The sequence below is a fragment of the Macaca mulatta genome, chromosome 20 (genome assembly GCF_049350105.2).
Source record: "Macaca mulatta isolate MMU2019108-1 chromosome 20, T2T-MMU8v2.0, whole genome shotgun sequence".
In the NCBI taxonomy this organism is placed as follows: Eukaryota; Metazoa; Chordata; class Mammalia; order Primates; family Cercopithecidae; genus Macaca; species Macaca mulatta.
The window spans coordinates 83,029,021-83,048,919 of NC_133425.1; the positions used below are offsets into that span (position 1 = coordinate 83,029,021).

The window sequence follows — 19,899 nt, forward strand, 5'->3', positions numbered from 1 at the left end:
GCCTTACCCTAGTAATGAGCATTTTGGACACATCTGATCTTTCAGTCTCACAAGACTGCAACAGCTGTTCAAGTCCACCCTCCCTTGCTGCTAGCCTGGGGAATTCTGCACCCCGGTCTCCTAGAGCAGGCGTTGCTGGCTAGGTGATGTGTGCATTCAAAGCTGTGGGTAGATGCTGCCTCGTTACCCAGTTCAGGGCTGTCCTGATTTGCCTTGGTTGGGAGGGAGGGCTCCAGGAGGAGGTGACTGGGTGGCCTTGACTGCTGTGTCACTGAGGGGCTTCTCCCTGCCGCAGGAATGATGACTCCCATAGATGTCCACATCCTAATCCCGGAACCTGTGGGTGTCACGTTCCCTGGTAAGAGGGACTTTGCAGATGTGACTGAGTCGAGGCACCTGAGACGGGGGAATCACCCTGAATTATGCAGATGGGCAAATAGAATCACGGGGGTTTTGGGGGAGGGTCACAGAGTCCGTGCGAGGGACCCCGGAAGCAGAGGCGATGCTACTGGAAGGTGGAGGGAGAGTCACGAGGCCTGGAGTGCAGGTGGCTGCTAAAAGCTGGAAAAGGTGAGAAACGGATTCTCCTCCAGGGAGGCAGCCCTGCTAAGACCTTGATTCCAGCCGCATAAGACTCCTCTTGACTTGTGACCTCTAAAGCTCTACATGAATAAGTGTGTGTGGTTTGGAGCCACTGTGTGTGGTCGCTTTTGGCAGCTCCCGAGACCCGTACACTCCGCATTCTGGCTGGGGCAGGTCTGTCCCCTCTGGTGCTCCCATTTCTAGAATGGACATGCCCATTCCCTCCCTACAGGCCCCAGGGAGCGAAACTCCAAAATGCTCCTGACAGTCTGTCCCAGGTCCTGGTGACTGCCAGGCACGTTTTCCACAAATCTAACCCCAGAAACCCCTGTGGCAGCTGGAGCCCAGTTCTCATTGGTGTTCCTGAGAAACGGCAGTGGCTCTGCTGTTTACTAGCTGTGTGGCCCCAGGCAAGGAGCTTCCGCTCTCTGGGCCTTGTTTTCAGTTCTATAAAATGGGTCGAGCATGGGCATCCATTCGTGCATGGAAATAACTTACTATTTTGAGCCACCTAGTGGGGTTTCTTTGTTTCTTGGAGGGACTTGTTACTCGGCATTGCTGTGACAGCCGCTGACTGATGCAGGGCCTGGTGGGTGGCTCTTGAAGGCATACAGGAGAATCCTGTCCATGTGCTGTCCTCACACCGTGGGCTGCAGCCACAGAGGACCATTGCTCCTCCAGGACATGCCTCATCTTCCCCGTGTGAGTCTCCTGCCCCTGCCATAACAAAGCACCCCAAAGCGGCTCAGAACAGCAGAAATGCACTCCCTCACAGCCCTGGAGGTCACAGGTCTAAACTCGAGTATCATCAGGGCTGCACTTTCTCCCAAGGCTCTCAGGAGGACCCTCCTTGCCCCTTCCAGCTCCAGGCGACTTCAGGCATTCCTTGGCTTGTGGCCGCATCACCCCAGTTCCCACCCTGAGTTCACAGGGCTGTCTTCCCTCTGTGTGTCTCTGTCTCCCTCTCCTAGGGACAACAGCCATTGGATTTAAGGCCTGCCCTATTCCAGTGTGACCCCATCTTAACTATTCCACCTGCAGAGGGCCCATCTCTAGTAAGGCCACAGTCGGGTTCCTGGTAGGTGTGGATTTGGTTCCACTGTGGCCCAGGTTGCCCCCTGGGATTTGTTTTTGTTTTTGTTTTTCTGGTTTTTGAGACAGAGTCTTGCTCTGTTGCCCAGGCTGGAGTGCAGTTGTGCAATCTCAGCTAACTGTGACTTCCACCTCCCGGGTTCAGGTGATTCTCCTGCCTCAGCCTCCCGAGTAGCTGGGATTATAGGCATCCGCCACCACACCACACCCAGCTAATTTTTGTATTTTTAGTAGAGGTGGGGTTTCACCATGTTGCCTAGGCTGGTCTCGAACTCCTGACCTCAGGTGATCCGCCCGCCTCAGCCTCTCAAAGTACTGGGATCACAGGCGTGAGCCACCGTGCCCAGCCCTCTCCTGGGTTTTGAAACCTGTGCTGCTGACCTTCCCCCTCACCCCCTGCCCATCACGGCCCCCACCTCGGATTCACCTGTGTTCCCCGGTGTGTTCAGAACTCGCCACTTACCTGGTATAACCTGGATGTCAGCTCAGCCCCTCCCCCTCCTCTCCCCACCAGATTTTCTTTGTCCTCAGGCTCCTGTGTGCTCACCGTGGTGCCCCACGCCTGTGGCCCCCGTGTCCGCACACCTGGTGCTTTGCTGACCATGACAGTGTTCCGTGGAGAAACTACCCTCGGCAGCACATGTGTGCGATCGACTTCACAGATGGCTCGGCCAAGTGGAGGGTGGGTTGGCTCGGTCCCCAAGAGAACACATGCCTGCTTTCAGATGCCACGCTTTTCACACGCCCCTCACCCTCTCTATGTGTGGCTCTGCGCTGCCCCCACCTCCACCTCTGCATCCCCAGCCTGGGCCCTGGGCCTTGCTTTGTCTCTCCAGGGACACAGGAGACTCTGCTGCATGGTGGATCACGTACCTCACCCTCCAGCTCATTAGGGTCCCAGTGCCTGGGCAGTCACACCATTCGAGCACTCAGCTTACAGTTCCACCCTCCCACCTGGAGGCAGAAGAAAGAAACAGGCAGGGAAGAAAGGAGCAAGACAGACCTCACTCCCTAGCGTCTTGCTCCGCTAGAGTCCATTGCTTAAAGGTCTATGTGTTTTGCAGAGCAGAGCTCCTACACACATAGCCCTGACAGACCTTTATATGAGTGATCTGGGGCCAGGCACGGTGGCTCATGCCTGGAATCCCAGGACTTCGGGAGGCTGAGGTGGGTGGATCACTTGAGGTCAGGAGTTCGAGACCAGCCTGACCGACATGGTGAAACCCTGTCTCTACTAAAAATACAAAATTAGCCTGGTGTGGTGGTGCATGCCTCTAATCCCAGCTACTTGAGAGGCTGAGGCAGGAGAATCGCTTGAACCCGGGAGGTAGAGGTTGCGGTGAGCCGAGATTGCACCACTGCACTCCAGCCTGGGTAACTAGAGTGAAACTTGTCTCAAAAAAAAAAAAAAAGTGATTGGGACCCCTGAGGTTTCCTCCATATCCACATCTGTGTAAAATGTGAGCTGACTGTCAATCAGGACTTGGTTGCAAGAGGCACAATCACAGCTCAAATTAGCTTAAGTGAAAAGTGATTTCATTGGCTCTTATTCCCTGGGTAGCTGCAGGCATAGCTGGATCCAGGTGCCCACAGTGTCAGAGCATGCTCTCCCTCACTCCCGTTCTTGGTTCTGCTTTCCTCCTTGGGTTTAATTTCATGCCACAGCAGGTGTTCCATGTGTGTTAGGAAAGGCCGGTGTGTCTGTGCTCACATAGTCCTTAAGGTTCTCAGTCCTGGAGCCGGGGAGAGACCCATTTCTCCAGGGCCTAGAAAGGCTTTGATGGGCTCCGCTGAAGCTCCGTGCCTGATCTCTGCCTATGAGGGATGTAATTTCTGATTGACCAGGCCGGGCACGTGCTCACTGCAGATGTGAGGGCAGGTGGTTGTGGGAGGGACATGCTGACCAGCAGCTCCCCTAGGACACGGGCAGGGGATGGTTCTCAGAGGACACTGAAAACACTGTCCCAAGCCCAGGGGGAGCGGTGTGGGAGCTCATTCCTCACGTTCACAAGGAATGTGCCGGCGCCTTGTTAGTTTTCTTTTTTCTTTCTTCCTTTCCTTCTTATCTTTCTCCTTTTTTTTCTTTCTTTCTTTCCTCTCTGCTTTTCTCTACTTTTTTTTGAGACAGGATCTTGCTCTGTTGCCCAGGCTGGAGTGCAGCGGCACAATCTCAGCTCATGGCAGCCTCCACCTCCTGAGTAGCTGGGACTACAGGTGCGCCCCACCTGTAGTCTTATTCTGTTATTTTTCAGTTTTATTATTTCTTTGTAGGGACAGGGATCTGGCTGTGTTGCTCAGGCTGGTCCTGAACTCCTTGGCTGAAGCAATCCTCCTGCCTCAGCCTCCTGAAGTGCTGGGATTAAGGTATGAGCTACCACACCTGGCCCAGTTTTCTTTCTTTCTTTTTTTCTTTTCTTTTGAGACTCACTCTGTCACCGAGGCTGGAGTGCAGTGGTATAATCTTGGCTCATTGCAACTTCTGCCTCCTGGGTTCAAGTGATTATCCTGCCTCAGTCTCCTGAGTAACTGGGATTACAGGCATGTGCCACCACAGCTGGCTAATTTTTGTATTTTTAGTAGAGACAGGGTTTCACCATGTGGGCCAGGCTGGTCTTGAACTCCTGACCTCAGATGATCCGCCCACCTCGGCCTCCCAAAGTGCTGGGATTACAGGCGTGAGCCACTGGGCCTGGCTCAGTTTTCTTTTTATGGAGGTATGTCCACATACCATGACATTTGCCCTCTCAAAGTACACAATTTGGTGGTTTCTTGTGCATTCACCAAGTTGTGCAACCTTTGCCAGTGTCTACTTCTGGAACATCTTTACCCCAAAAAAGGAACTCCTCGCTCATGAACGGTCCATCTCCCTCCTTATTGCCCCTCCCTTAGCCCCTGGCAACTGCCAAACTCTTTTCTGTCTCTCTGGCTTTATGTATCCTGGACCTTCCGTGTGATTGGAACCGGACAGTACGTTCTTCTGTGCTGGCTTCTTTCACTCTGTGCGATGCCTTCAAGGCTTACCTGCATCATAGTGGGCGTCGTCAGGGCTCCCCTCGCTTTTGTGGCTGAGCGATAGCCCCGGTGTGGATGGACTGCGTTTTGTTCATCTGCTCATTAGTTGATGGATATTGGAGTTGTTCAGCTCTTGTCTCTTGCAAATAACACTGTTACGAACACTGTGTACACACCTTCATGTGGCTGTGTGTTTTCACTTCTCTCGGGTAGACACCCAGGAGAGGAGTTGCTGGGACCTGTGGTGACTCTGAGTTTAACTTCCTGAGGCGCAGCCAGACTGTTTCCAACAGCAGCTGCACCTTGGCGTTCTCACCAGCAGTGCCGGAGGGCTCCAGCGTGGCCCGTCCTCGCCAGCACTCACCGCTGTCTGCCTCCTGCTTACCGCCATGCTCAGGGCTGTGAGGTGCATCTCGCTGTGGCTGTGATTTGCATTCCCTGGAGGCTGATGGCGGTGAGCACCTTTCCCTGTGCTTGTGGACCACTGTGTATCTACTTTAGTGAAAAGTCTTCAGCTTGGGTTTTTCATAAGTATTTGCATCTCATTCAGTGTTGAGTGTGTTTCTCTGTCAGCATCAGCCTCTCTGCCTGAGACCTCGAGCTCCCCCAGGGCAGGGCCCTGCCTGGTTCGTGTTCAGGAGAGGTCTGGGCTGTGAGTTTGGGTAGGCACTGAGGGATGAGGCTGTGCGTCTGGTCCCAGGTATTTATCCGCCTGGCTCCAAGCCCTCCTCACCAGGCACCGTCTCAGAAAAGAAGGGGCGGGGCGCACCCTGGGGCCAAACCTGAGGGCGGCCCCCGGGCGCACGTCGCTTTTGCAGCTGTCATGGGAGACTTGGTACTTGATGAGCTCACCTTCTAGAGGGAGTGGCTGCAGAGCCTGCCGAGCTTTTGCCTTCTGCAGGAAAGGCAAAAGCTGCCCGGGTCCCTGAACCTTCCCGTGCCACCCAAGTACTAGGGAAATTGCTGAAGTGTCAGGGGGCCCCAGGGTGACGTTTTCCCGGCTCACCTTTACCTTTCTGGCTCCTGGGACCGCTGGACCTGGACTCCTGGGGAGGAGATAAGGAAACAGCCTGGGTGTTAGAGCCCTGGCTCTGCCATCCAGGGCCTCAGTTTCCCTGTCCACCCCCCCCATAAGCGGATAAGAGTACCCACCCTTGAAGCTGCTGCGGGGTTATGTATATGAAGGAGGTTGCACAGTTCCAATCACAGGGGTGATCATGCCCCTAAAGTTTATGCCACTGAATGTGATCATGACTGTAATTGGAAATAGGGTTGTTGCAGATGTAGTTAATTAAGATGAGGTCCCACTGGAGTCGAGTGGGACTGGTGTCCTTAGAGGAGAAGAGACACAGACACACACAGAGAAGGCCACGTGGGACAGAGGCCTGCTGTCTACACCTGTGCAGAGGAGACAACAAGGAGAGTGGGGCATGACCCCTGCCCAGGACACTCACCTCTGGAAAGGCACCTAGCTGCCCATCTTTGGTGCGGTCATCTCTGCAGGTGACAGAATGGCAGAGCAGCAGTCTGATCACTCTGCTCCATTGCGAAAAAGTCCCTGGGATAAAGACCAGGCTCCCCAGCAAGACGTGCAGTCCTCCTGGAGTTCTGGCCTTGTTTTCGGCTGTCGCCTGGCCGGTATTCTGCACACCTGCCCACCGTCCTCTGGATGGTCCACGAGTACATGGTGCCTTCCTCTTTGCATATGCGGGTCCCTCTGTTGGGAATGCCCTTCCTTCTTGGTTTTTTTCTTTTTTTTTTGTACTCCAGCTCTGTTGCCCAGGCTGGAGTACAGTGGTGCGATCTTGGCTCACCGTAAGCTCCGCCTCCCGGGTTCACGCCATTCTCCTGCCTCAGCCTCCTGAGTAGCTGGGAGTACAGGCGCCGCCACCATGCCTGGCTAATTTTTTTGTGTGTTTTTAGTAGAGATGGGGTTTCACCGTGTTAGCTAGGATCGTCTTGATCTCCTGACCTCGTGATCCGCCCGCCTCGGCCTCCCAAAGTGCTGGGATTATAGGCATGAGCCACCACGCCCGGCCACCCTTCCTTCTTAGTGAGCTCCCATGCATCCCTCAAGACGCAGTTCAGATGCGCCTCTCTGAACTCATCCCCAGCTCCCAGATGGGGTTGGCTGCTCCCTTTTTCAGATCCTGAAACACTTACTTTTCCGTCTTTATGTGGTCATTTATCTTGCAGTACAGTTTTTCGGTACTGTTGGAATTGTGAGCTCCCTGAAGCTAGGTCAGCTTTCCTTCTCAGCATTCAGCAGGCGGTGGGGGAGGAGGGAAGGAGAGGAACATTCTAATAAAGTTGAACACCTCTTCGTGGTTAGGTGTGGTCAGACCAGCCTGTGCCTGTGCAACCTGGTGCAAGCCTTCACCAGTCTGAGCCTCGGTTTTCTTATCTGAGCCTCAGGCACGACAATCTGCTAGACTCCTGCTTCCCAGTGGCAGCTGGGGATGGGAAGGAGCCCTGGGTTGCTCAGGTTGTCCCTGCCACCAGAAAGTCCCCAGAGTCATGACCATCAGCGTCTCAGCCTCGCTGCTTTGACCTTGGGGTCCGCAGGGGCAGGTTGCAAACCCCGCACACTGGCTGTGCAGCAACCTGCTGGGGATTCTCCAGCAGCACCTCTGAGGCCCGCCTGCCACATGGAGATGCTGCTTCCATGAGCTCTGACCGCCGCTCTGGCCTCTTCTCACAGGAACTGGTGGCCACTTGGCCTGGGCGTAACCACACATGTCCACTGGTCACCTGGTGGCCTTCAACAAGAATGTGTGATAAATCCCTGCTGGAGTTCGGCTCCGGGAAAACGCTGTCACTGCAAACCAGCTCCTCTTTGTTGGAGGCGTCCAGGGGCAAGGCCCCGCGAGTTTCCTTAGCCAGGATCCAGTTTGCCTGAGGTCAGCAGGCAGCGCCTGGGGGTTGAGTGTCTTGAGTGGGGCCCTGCTTGGTTTCTCCCTGAAGGCCTGGCAGGGTCAGACCCTGCATCAGCAGTAACCGTGGAGATGGGAGAGTCAAGTCTGCTGCTGTGGGCTTCCTGAGCCTTCCCGCCACCCTGCCAGGGCCCTTGGGCTGCATATTTGAGGCACACAGCCCGCCAGGCCCTCCGGCCTCCCTGCGTGGCCATCAGAGAAAGTGGCTTCACTTTGTTGAACCTCTTTCTCCCTGGTTACAAAACAAATAATTTTATGTTTTGAGACAGGGTCTTGTTCTGCTCTGTCCCCCAGTCTGGAGTGCAGTGGTAAGATCATAGCTCACTGCAGCCTCAATCTCCTGGGCTCAAATGATCCTCCCACCTCAGCCTCCTGAGGAGCTGGGACTGCAGGCATGCACCACCACGCCCAGCTAATATTTTTATGTTTTGTAGAGATGGGGTCTCACTATGTTGACCAGGCTGGTCTCCAATTCCTGGCCTCAAGAATTCTCCTGCCTCAGCCTCCCAAAGTGCTGGGATTGTAGGTGTAAGCCACTGCGCCCAGCCAATAATGTTCTATTTTAATTTCTATATTCCCTAAATAGTCATAACTGTTTCCAAGGGCGATCTTCAGAACATGTAACCAGGGCAGTGCAGGCACCAGCCCACGTCCCGGCCCGCCGTGTAGGGAACCAGTCTGGCCATCTCATGGTCCCCACATCTGCTCTGCCCACCTCATAGGAGGCTCTGGATTGAATGAGGTTCGACAGAAAGTGCTGACTGTGAGCCTGGCCCTGAGTCTGCCTAGGGGTCTCACTTGCCGCTCAGCTGCTGTCACCATGCCATTCCCTTTGCCCACGTGCCCTCCTGGCCTCTGCACTGATGTCCCGAGTGGGACTGCTGGGGGTGGGGCACTGCTGCGTGGCAGTGGAGCTCGATAGTGGGTCTCGGGGGATTGTTGGCAAGCTGCACCCCTTGAAAGTTAACCGATCGGGGTGCATGGCATCAACTTCCCTTCCTGAGCTGGTCAGCCCAGTATGTGCTGTGAGCCAAGAGCCCTGCAGGCATCTCTGCCTGCCTATGTCAGAGAACACTCAGTGTTGCAGGTGCCGTGACACCTGTTGTACAGCCCAGGAAACAGAGTCTTTCATGCTGTTCCCTCCAGCCGAACCCTCAGCTGGAGTCACCCCAAAAGCCGCAGGCAGGAGAGTTCCCACAAAGGACTGGATGTAAACCTTCCTGAGATAGGGGTGGGTTAGGATTCCAGCAAAGGAAGCTCTGAACACCAGGGTGGACAGTCCGTGGCATTTGTTGGGGGACTTACAGAGGGGGCTGCAGCTTCCTCGTGGGAACAGGGAGATGAGCGATGTTCTGTCCCGGTATGTCTGCAACGACGGGGTCGGATGATGGAGTTCATATGAGGGTGAAGGAACTTGGCTCAGGGCCGAGGCCAGTTTCCCGGCTTGATCTTCCAGTGTTTGGGGGCAGCAACCTGCATAAGTGAATCAGTCAGTGCCTGGGAACAGTTAAGGCCCTGGCTTGGGTTCAAGCCTGCAGGAAAAACGTGCAGCTGGTGGGTCACGGGCGGTTAGGACAGAGGAGGAAAAGGAACGCGGGCCCCTATGTGCCTTGGGCGTATGGTTTTCTTTCTCCGGGCGTTCGCCTTTCTCTTCTGCCTCATGGCTCAGCTTGGGCTGCCATAACAAAATACCGTAGACTGGGTGCGTTTTCTCCCAGTTCTAAAAGCTGGACAGTCCAAGAGCACGGTGCCTATGGAGTTCCACTGGGGGCTCGCTCCTTGGGCTCCTTCTCGCTGTGTTCACGAGGCTTTCCTTGGTGCATGGAGAGGATCTCCCTCTCTTCATCTTCTTATAAGGCCACCAGTTCCATCAGATTGGGGCCCCACCCATAGGGCCTCGTTTAACCTTAATTACCTCCTTAAAGGCCCTGTCTCCACATACAGCACCTTTGGAGTGGGGGCTTCACTTGGGAACCTGAGGGGGACTCAGCCTGGAGCACCTGGTGTGTTAGGAGGAGGCCAGGCCAGTGCTGAGCACCCTGCCTGTGAGTGAGCCCTGCTTCTCAAGGAACAGTAAAAAATAAAAATAAAGGAGGAGGCCAAACTGACCAGACCTAAAATAACAGCATCTTAAGGTCTGACACTGGCTGCAGCATGAATGAGCCTGAGAACGTGATGCTGAGTGAAGGAAGCCGGTCACAAAAGGACAAATGTGGCATGTGAACTCTCTAGACCAGGGAAATTCATGGGGACAGGGAGTGGACTGGGTTACCAGGGGCTGGGGTGGGAGGAACGGGGAGTGGCTGCTTCCTGGGTGCAGGGTTTCTGGTGGGGGCGACGGCAGTGCCCTGCAAGCAGGTAGAGGTGACCGATGCACAGCGTTGAATGTGCCGAATGCCACTGAACTGTGAACTTTAAAATTGATAAAATGGCAAGTTTTATGTTATATTTAAAAATCATATATAAAAAGGATGTTTTATTAAACGAGAAAAACACATTTCTCTCAAGTACCAGTCACTCAGTGTGGTGACTGCTCTGTGAGGTCACTGTGCCCAGGCCTCTTCTGTCTTGAGCCACTCCATCTTTGGGGTGTGACCCTAGCTTACCCGCATGACCACAGGAAGAGCATGAGCCGGTCTTTTAAGAATGCAACCCAGGAGTTGCCCCGAGAACAGTGCTCACATTCTGTTGGCCAAAACCCAGTCACGTGACCACACCTAGCTGCAAGGGAGGCTGGGAAATGTAGTCCTTATCTGGGAGGGGGCATGTGCCTGGCTGACAATGGGGCTTCAGTGCTGTGGGAGAGGAGGAGCTGTGGTGGCTGCCAGGGGATGGACAGCTGTCTCCACCGCACCTGGCCTCACAGTGGTCATGCTCCAGGACATACATGTCCCCTCTGTGGCAGAGTCTTCCCTGAGTGTGGAGGGGACTGGGGACCCACATCCTGGTCTTCACAAGATGGCCCCCTACTCCAGAAGGCACCATGCGGCCCACGCTTCAGTGTGAAGACACTGCCTGTGTGTTAACAGGCCCAACACCAATCTGGGTGCAGCAAACGGTGAATGGACACCTGGGAGCTGGCTACCTCCTGAGGTCGCAGGGCTACCAAACAGTGCACAGCATTTGTACCCCAGCTTGGGTGTCCTGGCGGGGATTCTGCATTCTCTGCCTTTGAGAAAAGGGTGGGAGAGTTAGGACAGGAATTTTCTCTGTTTCCCTCCCTTCTTCTCCTCCTTCCCTCCCTCTCCCCATTTCTCCCCCTCTCTTTTTCCCTTTCTCTTTTCCTCCCTCTCTGTCCCTCCCTCTCTTTTCCCCCCTTTCTGTGCCTTCCTCCCTTTTCCTATCTCCCTATCTGCTTTGCTCTGTCTCTCTCTCCTAGTTTTCTCCATCTCTCTTCCTCCCTGTCTCTTTTACTCTCCGTCTCCCTATCTGCTTTGCTCTCTGTCTCTATTTTTCTCCATCTCCCTCCTTCCATGTCTCTTTTCCTCTCTCTCTCTCTCCCTATCTGCTTTGCTCTCTGTCTCTCCTAGTTTTCTCCATCTCTCTTCCTCCCTGTCTCTTTTCCTCTCTCTCTCCCTATATGCTTTGTTCTCTATGTATCTCTCCTAGTTTTCTCCATCTTCCTCCTTCCCTGTCTCTTTTCCTCTCTCTCTCCCTATCTGCTATGCTCTGTCTCTCCTAGTTTTCTCCATCTCCCTCCTTCCCTGTCTCTTTTCCTCTCTTTCTCCCTATCTTTGCTCTCTGTGTCTCTCTCCTAGTTTTCTACATCTCCCTCCCTCCCTGTCTCTTTTTTTCTCTCTCTCCCTGTCTGCTCTGTCTCTCTCTCTCCTAGTTTTCTCCATCTCCCTCCCTCCCTCTTTTCCTCTCTCTCTCCCTGTCTGCTTTGCTCTCTCTTTCCTAGTTTTCTCCATCTCCCTCCCTCCCTGTCTTTTCCTCTCTCCCTGCTTTGCTTTCTGTCTCTCTCTCCTAGTTTTCTCCATCTCCCTCCCTCCCTATCTCTTTTTCTCACTCTCTGTCACTGTTTCTGTTTTTGCTCCCCCTTCTCTCTGTCCCCCCTACCCCTGCATTTCTCTGTCTCTTCACCTGTGGGTTCCTGAAACAGACCCAGGGCATGATGTAGTGGAAGGCAGGCCCCAGAGGTGTCCAGGTGACCCCGTGTGGGCGTTTGTAAAGCAGGAGGCCCCAGCAGGTGGAGTAGGAGGACTCACCCCCTGCACTGGGGAGTCAAGAGCTGCCTTTCCTTAGCTCCTCTCTCCTCCAGGCATCCCTCACCTGGGTCCTGATGAGAGGGACATGGTGGATTGGGGCTTGCTGTGCGACTGGCGCTGAGGCAGGGGTGGGTGGCCCCCTTGCCCCCATTTCCTCCTCTCCAAACCCAACCATCCCAATTAGTTGTGTGCCCAGCAGGGCAGCTTGACTGGCTGGTGCCTTGCTGGGTAATAAGCAGCTGAATAAGGGTGCAATTGCTGGAGTCAGGGGCACAGTTGCAGACCTGGACTGTCACTTAGCCCGGGACAGCTGCAGCAGCCACAGCGAAAGCTGCGCAGCCGGCCCCATGCCTGGCCTTGTCACGACCACTGCTGGAGCAGCTGGGTGTGGTGGCTCATGCCTGTAATCTCAGCACTTTGGCAGGCCAAAGCATGCAGATCACTTGAGGTCAGGAGTTAGAGACCAGCCTGGCCAACCTGGCAAGATCCCCTCTCTACTAAAAATACAAAAAAAATTCAGCCAGGTGTGGTGGCAGGCACCTGTAATCCCAGCTACTCGGGAAGCTGAGGAATGAGAATCATTGGAACCCGGGAGGCGGAGGTTGCAGTGAGCCAAGATCGTGCCACTGCACTCCGGCCTGGGTGACAGAGTAAGACTCTGTCTCAAAAAGAAAAAGAAAAAAAAACTACATACACACAACATAAAATATATGATTTTGGCCAGGCCGTGGCTCACGCCTATAATCCCAGCACTGGGAGGTTGAGGTGGGTGAATCACTTGAGGTCAGGAGTTCTAGACGAGTCTGGGCCAACATGGTGAAACCCCATCTCAACTAAAAATACCAAAATTAGCTGGGCATGGTAGCGGGCGCCTGTAATCCCAGCTACTCGGGAGGCTGAGGCAGGAGAATTGCTTGAACCCAGGAGACGAAGGTTGCAGCGAGTCAAGATAGCACCACTGCACTCCAGCCTGGGTGACAGAGCAAGATTCCATTTCAAAAAAAAAAAAAAAGTATGATTTTAACCATTTTTAAGTGTACAGTAAGTGGTGTTAAGCATATTGTACAATCATGACCGCGATCTGTCTCCAGAACCCCTTTCACCTTGAACCTTGCAGAAATGAAGCCCTGCACCCTTCAAACACTAACTCCCCCTCCCGGGTTCCCTGCCCCAGCCTGGGGATTAAGCACTTAGCAGCTGCTGTCTGGGGCCGGATAGCATGGCCCTGCTCCGCCCCTTCTGGGCCCATTGAGCTCTGCTGTGAAGGGGATTCCTTTCCTCGTCCCTGTATTCCTGGTTTCCCCAGCCCTGCCACCTGGAAACCCTGGGCAAGCAGCGTCACCTCCCTGTGCCTCAGTTTCCTCATCTGTAAAGAGGAGCTGAGGACAGGACCTGCCTCTGAGGCTGGGGAGAGACAGTGGTGCACAGGGACCAGCTGTGCGTCTCAGTAATAATGGAGAGAACTTTCCCGGCCGATGGCATCCCTCTGAGAAAGACTCCCTGGATTCTGTGTCAGAGAGTTGAGCCTTTCCCCAGACCAGACGCTGTGAAACAGTCTCGGGTGGACAGAGGGGGCTGCAGGGAGGACACAGAGGACTCTTGCGAGTGAGGTTTCCTGGGATTGGGTCCCAGCTCTGCCATACGGCTGGAGTGAAAGGGGCTTTCCCAGAGAGCCTCTCCCAGGACTCTGTCCCGAAGTGGCCAAGCGAATTCAGTTCCATGCTCCCCTTTCACCCGCTCCCACCAGGGGCCACAGGCAGGACTGGGTGCCACTGCCCATGCTCCTGTCCTGGGGCAGCACAGACCAGTGCACCGGGGTCTGGCACGTGTCCATTGTAGTCACCGCAGCCCCCCTAGTCTCCCCGTTTTGTAGAGGAAGCCACAGCTCTCAGTGGACAGGTGAGTCCCTGCCTCCCCACCAGCTGCCTGTTCCGCGGATGGACCCCCAGTCACACTGTCACACTGCCTGTCTGAGCCTCACTGTGCTAGTCTGTAGGAGGGGGTACCTCCTTATGGGCCATCCACATAAGGCTGGAGACAAACAGCTCTACCCAGTTATGGGAGTCCCTCCCGTGCCCTCCAGGACACATCCAGGCAGGTCTCCCATAGCCCATCACGATTCCTCCGAGACTTGGTTTCTCCATCTGTCCAATGGAATGACAATGGTACAGGCTGTGAGAATCCCTTATCTGAAATGACTGGGATCAGGAGTGTTTCAGATCTTGGCTTTAAGTTGTAGAATGTTTGTATGCACATAATGAGATATCGTGGGGATGGGACCCAAGTCTAAACATGAAATTTGTAATACCTAAGTTTCTGGAGGCTCCAGGGAGAATCCGTTCCTCACCTTTCCCAGCTTCCAGAGGCTGCCTCGCCTGTGTTCCTTGGCTCAAGGCCCCTCCTCTGCCTTCAGAGCCAGCAGGGCAGCCTCTTGTCTCCTCTCCTCTCTAACCTCCTGTCCCTCTCTTACAAGGACCCTTGTGGTTCAGGGTGGCCCGCCCAGATAATCCAGGGTCATCTCTCCCTCTCCTGATCCTTAACTCAGTCATTTCTGCAGAGTCCCCTTTGCCACATAAGGGGACACATTCAAAACAGGGACATCTTTGAGGGCCGTGATTCTGCCGGTCACGCCCTCTTCTGCGCCTGCCTTTTGGACCTGAGGACAATAGTGGACTTTAGGGGAAGCAAAGCCTCCTGCTCTGAGCATGGGCTGGACTTTGAAGGGGTCCAGGACTGGGGAGGAGTCGACATCATGGGTCACCAGTGTGTGTGACTGTCCAGGGAGGCTGGGCAAGAAAGCCAAGGGTCTGACTGGGGGAGACCCGAGAACACACCCCACTTTCTCCAGAAGGCCAGCTGTGCCTGCTCAGAGACGAAGAGTCACGGGACGCCCCTGTCCAAGAGCCAAGACCCGTCCAAGGCCAGGGTCAGCACCTCGGAGAGTTCCCCACAGGCCGCTGCGGGGCGGGGAGAGAATTCATGGGGCTTCGACTTAGATGGGGAACATACAGCGTTGTGGTTTTCGCTGCCTCTGGATGAAACTCAGCATTTCCCCAGTTACGAAGCCAGGGCCTTGGCCCCCAGCAGGAAGCCTGGGTATTTCATTACATCACATTCACGTCCCATTCGCTGAGGGGCACTGACGCCTCCACTACTCCTAAGTGACAGTTGATTTTACGCTCACGGATTCATCCTGTTATTTAGTATGTTAATTCAGAAGGATATGCATGGCTGTCTCACAAATTTGATTTTTAAGCAATTTAACCTTTCAAAATGCTTGGTTTCCCTTGTAACCCCGTACCTTTTATTTTCTGTACCTACGGTCATCCCTCAAGAGGGATCCGTAGGCCTCCCCTGCCTGCCCTGGGCGCAGGGACATCCCGAAGCCCCGGTTCCAGAGCCCGGGCTCTGCTGCTGCTTCTCTGTGACTTGAGGCAAGATACCCTACGTTGCCGAGATAGCAGCCCCCATGCCTGGAGAGGCGAGTGTCAGGCACCCGGTGTTCTCTGTCGATGTTTGAGGGTCGGTGGGTGCCAAATGCATAGTTTCTGTCAGCAGCACTTTCTGCATCTCCTAAAACCAAAACCGAAAGGACAGCCAGATGTTTCCCCGCTGCCTGACTTCACTAGGCACGTGTCTGATTCTTTCAGTATCGTCAGCATATGGGCCTGGGTTTATTTTACGGTTGTTTATAGTGGAGTTTGGTGGAGTGTCCCGATCTGTTTTCCGGGATGTTTGTTTTGGGGTCAAGGGTTTTGGGGTGGATGAGGCGGGAGAACCAGGCTTGAGTGAGGCTCTGCCCTCCTTTCCTGGCCCCCTGGTGGCCCCTCCAGAGTCTGTCCTGGTCATGGACCCCTGTCCCTACTGAGCTATGTGGAGAGTTTGGGAGAAGTGCATACCTGCCTTGGGGGCTTAATTGGCAGGCTGCTTTCCTCTGGCTCACCTTGAAGTTAAAATGTAGCTCAGACCCTCCTCAGCCCCCACGCAGGGGTGCAACGTCCTCCATCTGTCTCCCTGTGAAATCCGCCCTCCACGGGGCAGCCTGGGACCTGGGATGGTCCTCCCTGCCTAAAACGTTTCAGGCCTTCCACTGCCTGCACGGAAAAGCACAGCCTCCTTTCATGGACTTCCAGCACCCCATGGGGACTGCTGCTGCCTGGTTTGTAAGCCCCGAGCTCACTAATCTCAGCCATCACGTGCTGTCGGGCACCAACCTGTCTCTTTGGACCATAAAAACGCCATGTTGGGTTGGCAGGATAAGTAGGCAAGTTTTGATCCAGGGCTACAGATTTCCTGGTTGTATTGTTTCAAGGTTAATTTCTTTCTTTTTCTTTTCTTTTTTCTTTTTTTTTTGAGATGGAGTTGCGCCCTGTCACCCAAGCTGGAGTGCAGTGGCACAATCTCAGCTCACTGCAACCTCCGCCTCCTGAGTTCAAGCAATTCTCCTGCCTCAGCCTCCCAAGTAGTTGGGACTACAGGCCCGTGCCACATGTCTGGCTAATTTTTGTATTTTTAGTAGAGACAAGGTTTCACTATGTTGGTCAGGCTGGTCTCTAACTCCTGACCTCAAGTGCTCCACCTGCTTTGGCCTCCCCAACTACCGGGATTACAGGCGTGGGCCATTGTGCCCGGCCAAGGTTAATTTCTTGATAGTGATAGTTGGACAGTCAGTTTTGCTACAAAGCTTGTTTTGAAAATGAGAACTGGCCGGGCGCGGTGGCTCAAGCCTGTAATCCCAGCACTTTGGGAGGCCGAGATGGGCGGATCACGAGGTCAGGAGATCGAGACCATCCTGGCTAACACGGTGAAACCCCGTCTCTACTAAGAAATACAAGAAATAGCCGGGTGAGGTGGCAGCGCCTGTAGTCCCAGCTACTGGGGAGGCTGAGGCAGGAGAATGGCGTGAACCCGGGAGGCGGAGCTTGCAGTGAGCTGAGATCCGGCCACTGCACTCCAGCCTGGGCGACAGCGCGAGACTCCGTCTCAAAAAAAAAAAAAAAAAAATGAGAACTGGTTCCAGCATGATTGATATAGCAGGGAACAGTTTGAAGATAACACAAGTTTCCTGTTTTCCTTTGCGAGATTTCACCCACCAGAAGCACTGGGTGAACACAGCCACCGTCCCCAGCCGGCCTGACGCACCTGTGTTCACATAGGAACACACAGGATGCATGCGCACCTCACACAGCCCCAGCTGCCCCGGGCACCCCATCCTCGTCAGGGCACAACTTCCTCCTGTCTCCACTGACCTGCCTCTGCCACTCTGCACCAGCTCTCCAGCCCACCTCCCTGGGTAAACTTACAGCATTCCAAGCCCAAGTGCCATGTTTATGTGTCTCTGAACCCCTTAACGTGTGAAGCTGTGCTGCCGTTTTTATTAGGGTTCCTGTCTGCTTTGAGTGCCCTTCCCCTAACCCTGTTTCCCCACAAGCCCTGTGGTTTTGACTGTGCGGTTTTGCATACAGTGATTTCTAGGAACGCAGATGTTGAGTTGTAGCGGAATCAACTCTTCTGTGCTCATGTAAGGAACGGCCTTGTTTCGAGGAAATACGTGTTGAAGTACTCAGGGGTTAAAAAATTGGCCGGGCGCGGTGGCTCAAGCCTGTAATCCCAGCACTTTGGGAGGCCGAGATGGGCGAATCACGAGGTCAGAAGATCGAGACCATCCTGGCTGACACGGTGAAACCCCGTCTCTACTAAAAAATACAAAAAACTAGCCGGGCGAGGTGGCGGCGCCTGTAGTCCCAGCTACTCGGGAGGCTGAGGCAGGAGAATGGCGAGAACCCGGGAGGCGGAGCTTGCAGTGAGCTGAGATCCGGCCACTGCACTTCAGCCTGGGCGGCAGAGCGAGACTCCGTCTCAAAAAAAAAATAAATAAATAAAAAAAAATAAATAAATTAAAAAAATAAAAAATCATGCGGCCAGCCAGGTGCAGTGGCTCACGCCTGTAATCCCAGCACTTTGGGAGGCTGAGGTGGGTGGATCACTTGAGGTCAGGAGTTTGAGACCAGCCTGGCCAACATGGTGAAACCCCGTCTCTGCTAAAGATACAAAAATTAGCCGGGCGTGGTGGCTGGCGCCTGTAATCTCAGCTACTCAGGAGACTGAGGCAGGAGAATTGCTTGAACCTGGGAGGCGGAGGTTGCAGTGAGCCAAGATTGCACCACTGCACTCAAGCCTGGGCAATGAGAGTGAAACTCCGCCTCAAAAAGTAATAATTCGGCCGTCTCCTCAGCCAGTGGAGGCGGGTGCCAGGGTGGAATAGGAGAGCCACGGTGAACCACACCCGAGTGAAGGCCACTGGCCCTCCTCATCCTTGCTGCAGTGTGGCAGTGTGGGTGTATGACCCACAGCTCACATGTGGGAACACTGAGGCCCTGGGGGCTGTGTGACTTGGCCAGGGTCCCAGCTAGCAGGTGGCAGAGCAGGACCTGCATGCAGAGGCCCGAGGAAGCGTCATGAGGACCCAGGTCACCAGTGCATCTCCAGGGTGAGCCTGGCCCCTGCCCAGCGCATTTGCCCATCCCCTGAAACCGCCACCACACAAAACCGTGTGCATCTTCACAGCAGGAGGCGTCTCCACTGTCTGTTTACTCCTGTTTGACAAACGGTCAGTGGTTGCTTCTTGAATGGATAAACAGGAGCCAGCCGACCCTCTTCCTTGCCTGAGCTCATCCCTTTGACTCCAGGGAGGGAGGTCATGAGCACCACAGTCTTTATGGGGGAGATCACTGGCCTGCCCCTCGGTGGAGAAGCCAAACTAGAACCTTCTCCCCAGGGCGAGCTCATAGGCGTCCCATCCGGGACCCCCAGTGCCGGACCCCTGAGCCAATCAGCTGCCCGGGAACTTCCGTTTTATTGGGGGCTCCCATTGCAAAGCCCCTGCCTGGGCTGACTTCCCTGGGTTTTGGTTTCTCCCCGACGTGCAGGGTCTTGAGGTAGAGTCTGAGCCAGGTCACCCTGGAGAACCAACAGCACCGGCCCAGCCCCGCTGTGCCCTACTGACCCCACAGTTTACTTAGTGCTTTAGGTCTGCGAGAGTGATCTTTGGAGAATTTTGATTCTGGGACCCGAGCTCTGAGTGAACGACCTTCTCTGAGCCTCCCAAGGCCCCCCAACATTGTGGGGTGAGCCCTACCTCACAGATGCTGAGACAGGCCTAGAGGCGTGGAGCTCCCAGCCCCACACCCCACATAGCTCTAAGGCCCGGCCTCACTTGCAGATGAGGGTCCTAGGAAGCTGAGGGTGGGAGAGGCACGCAACACCCACAGTTCAGCATGGTGTAGAAGTACCTCCTCTTCCTCCCAGCTGCCTCCAGTCTAGCTTCCGTCAGGCCCGGCCTCCTTCCCCAGCCCGTCCCTCTCCCTCTTTGATGAGGCTGGTGTGACCAAGACCTTTGCTTCCCAGAATGTTCTGTCCCTGGTTGAAACACTGGTCACCGGGACACAGCCCTGTCCTCAGCTTTGAAGTCAGATCCCATCGCTGCCCCCCAGGTAGCTGGCCGGCTTCTGCCAACCTCAGCCTGGTTGCAGCCGGCACCTCCTCACCAGGTGCTAAACCAGGGTGTGCAGGGTCCCGCTCGATCCATGAGGCAGATCAGCAAATGCTAGTGCCGGATGCCCATCATATTGATATCAGATAAATAACAGGGAATTCTTTTTTTCTTTTTTTCCTCTTTTTGTTTTTGTTTTTGTTTTTTGTTTTTGAGACAGAGTTTCGCTCGTCACCCAGGCTGGAGTGCAGCGGCGTGGTCTTGGCTCACTGCAACCTCTGCCTCCCAGATTCAAGCAGTTCTCCTGCCTCAGCCTCCCAAGTAGCTGGGATTACAGGTGACCGCCACCACGCCCAGCTTATTTTTGTATTTTTAGTAGAGACAGGGTTTCATCGTGTTGGTCAGGCTGGTCTGAAACTCCCGAGACCCCTCGGCCTTCCAAACTGCTTATATTACAGGCGTGAGCCACTGCGCCTGGCCTGTTTTTTTTTTTTCCTTGGAGACAGGGTCTTGCTCTTTTGCCCAGGCTGGAGTACAGTGGCGCAGTCATGACTCACTTCAGCCTCAAATTCTTGGGCTC

The 19,899-nt window shown here is 54.5% G+C and overlaps 1 protein-coding gene and 1 long non-coding RNA gene across 5 annotated transcripts in view; both read left to right on the plus strand.

The window, feature by feature from the left end:
• JPH3 (junctophilin 3) overlaps positions 1-19,899 on the plus strand; it is a 111,197-nt gene that overhangs the window by 53,076 nt on the left and 38,222 nt on the right. The gene's annotated exons all lie outside the window — the stretch shown is intronic.
• On the plus strand, positions 971-17,721 carry LOC144338163 (uncharacterized). Its single transcript, XR_013412027.1, has 3 exons — positions 971-1,026; positions 4,373-6,483; positions 17,619-17,721. It is a non-coding gene; the product is annotated as an uncharacterized LOC144338163 (long non-coding RNA).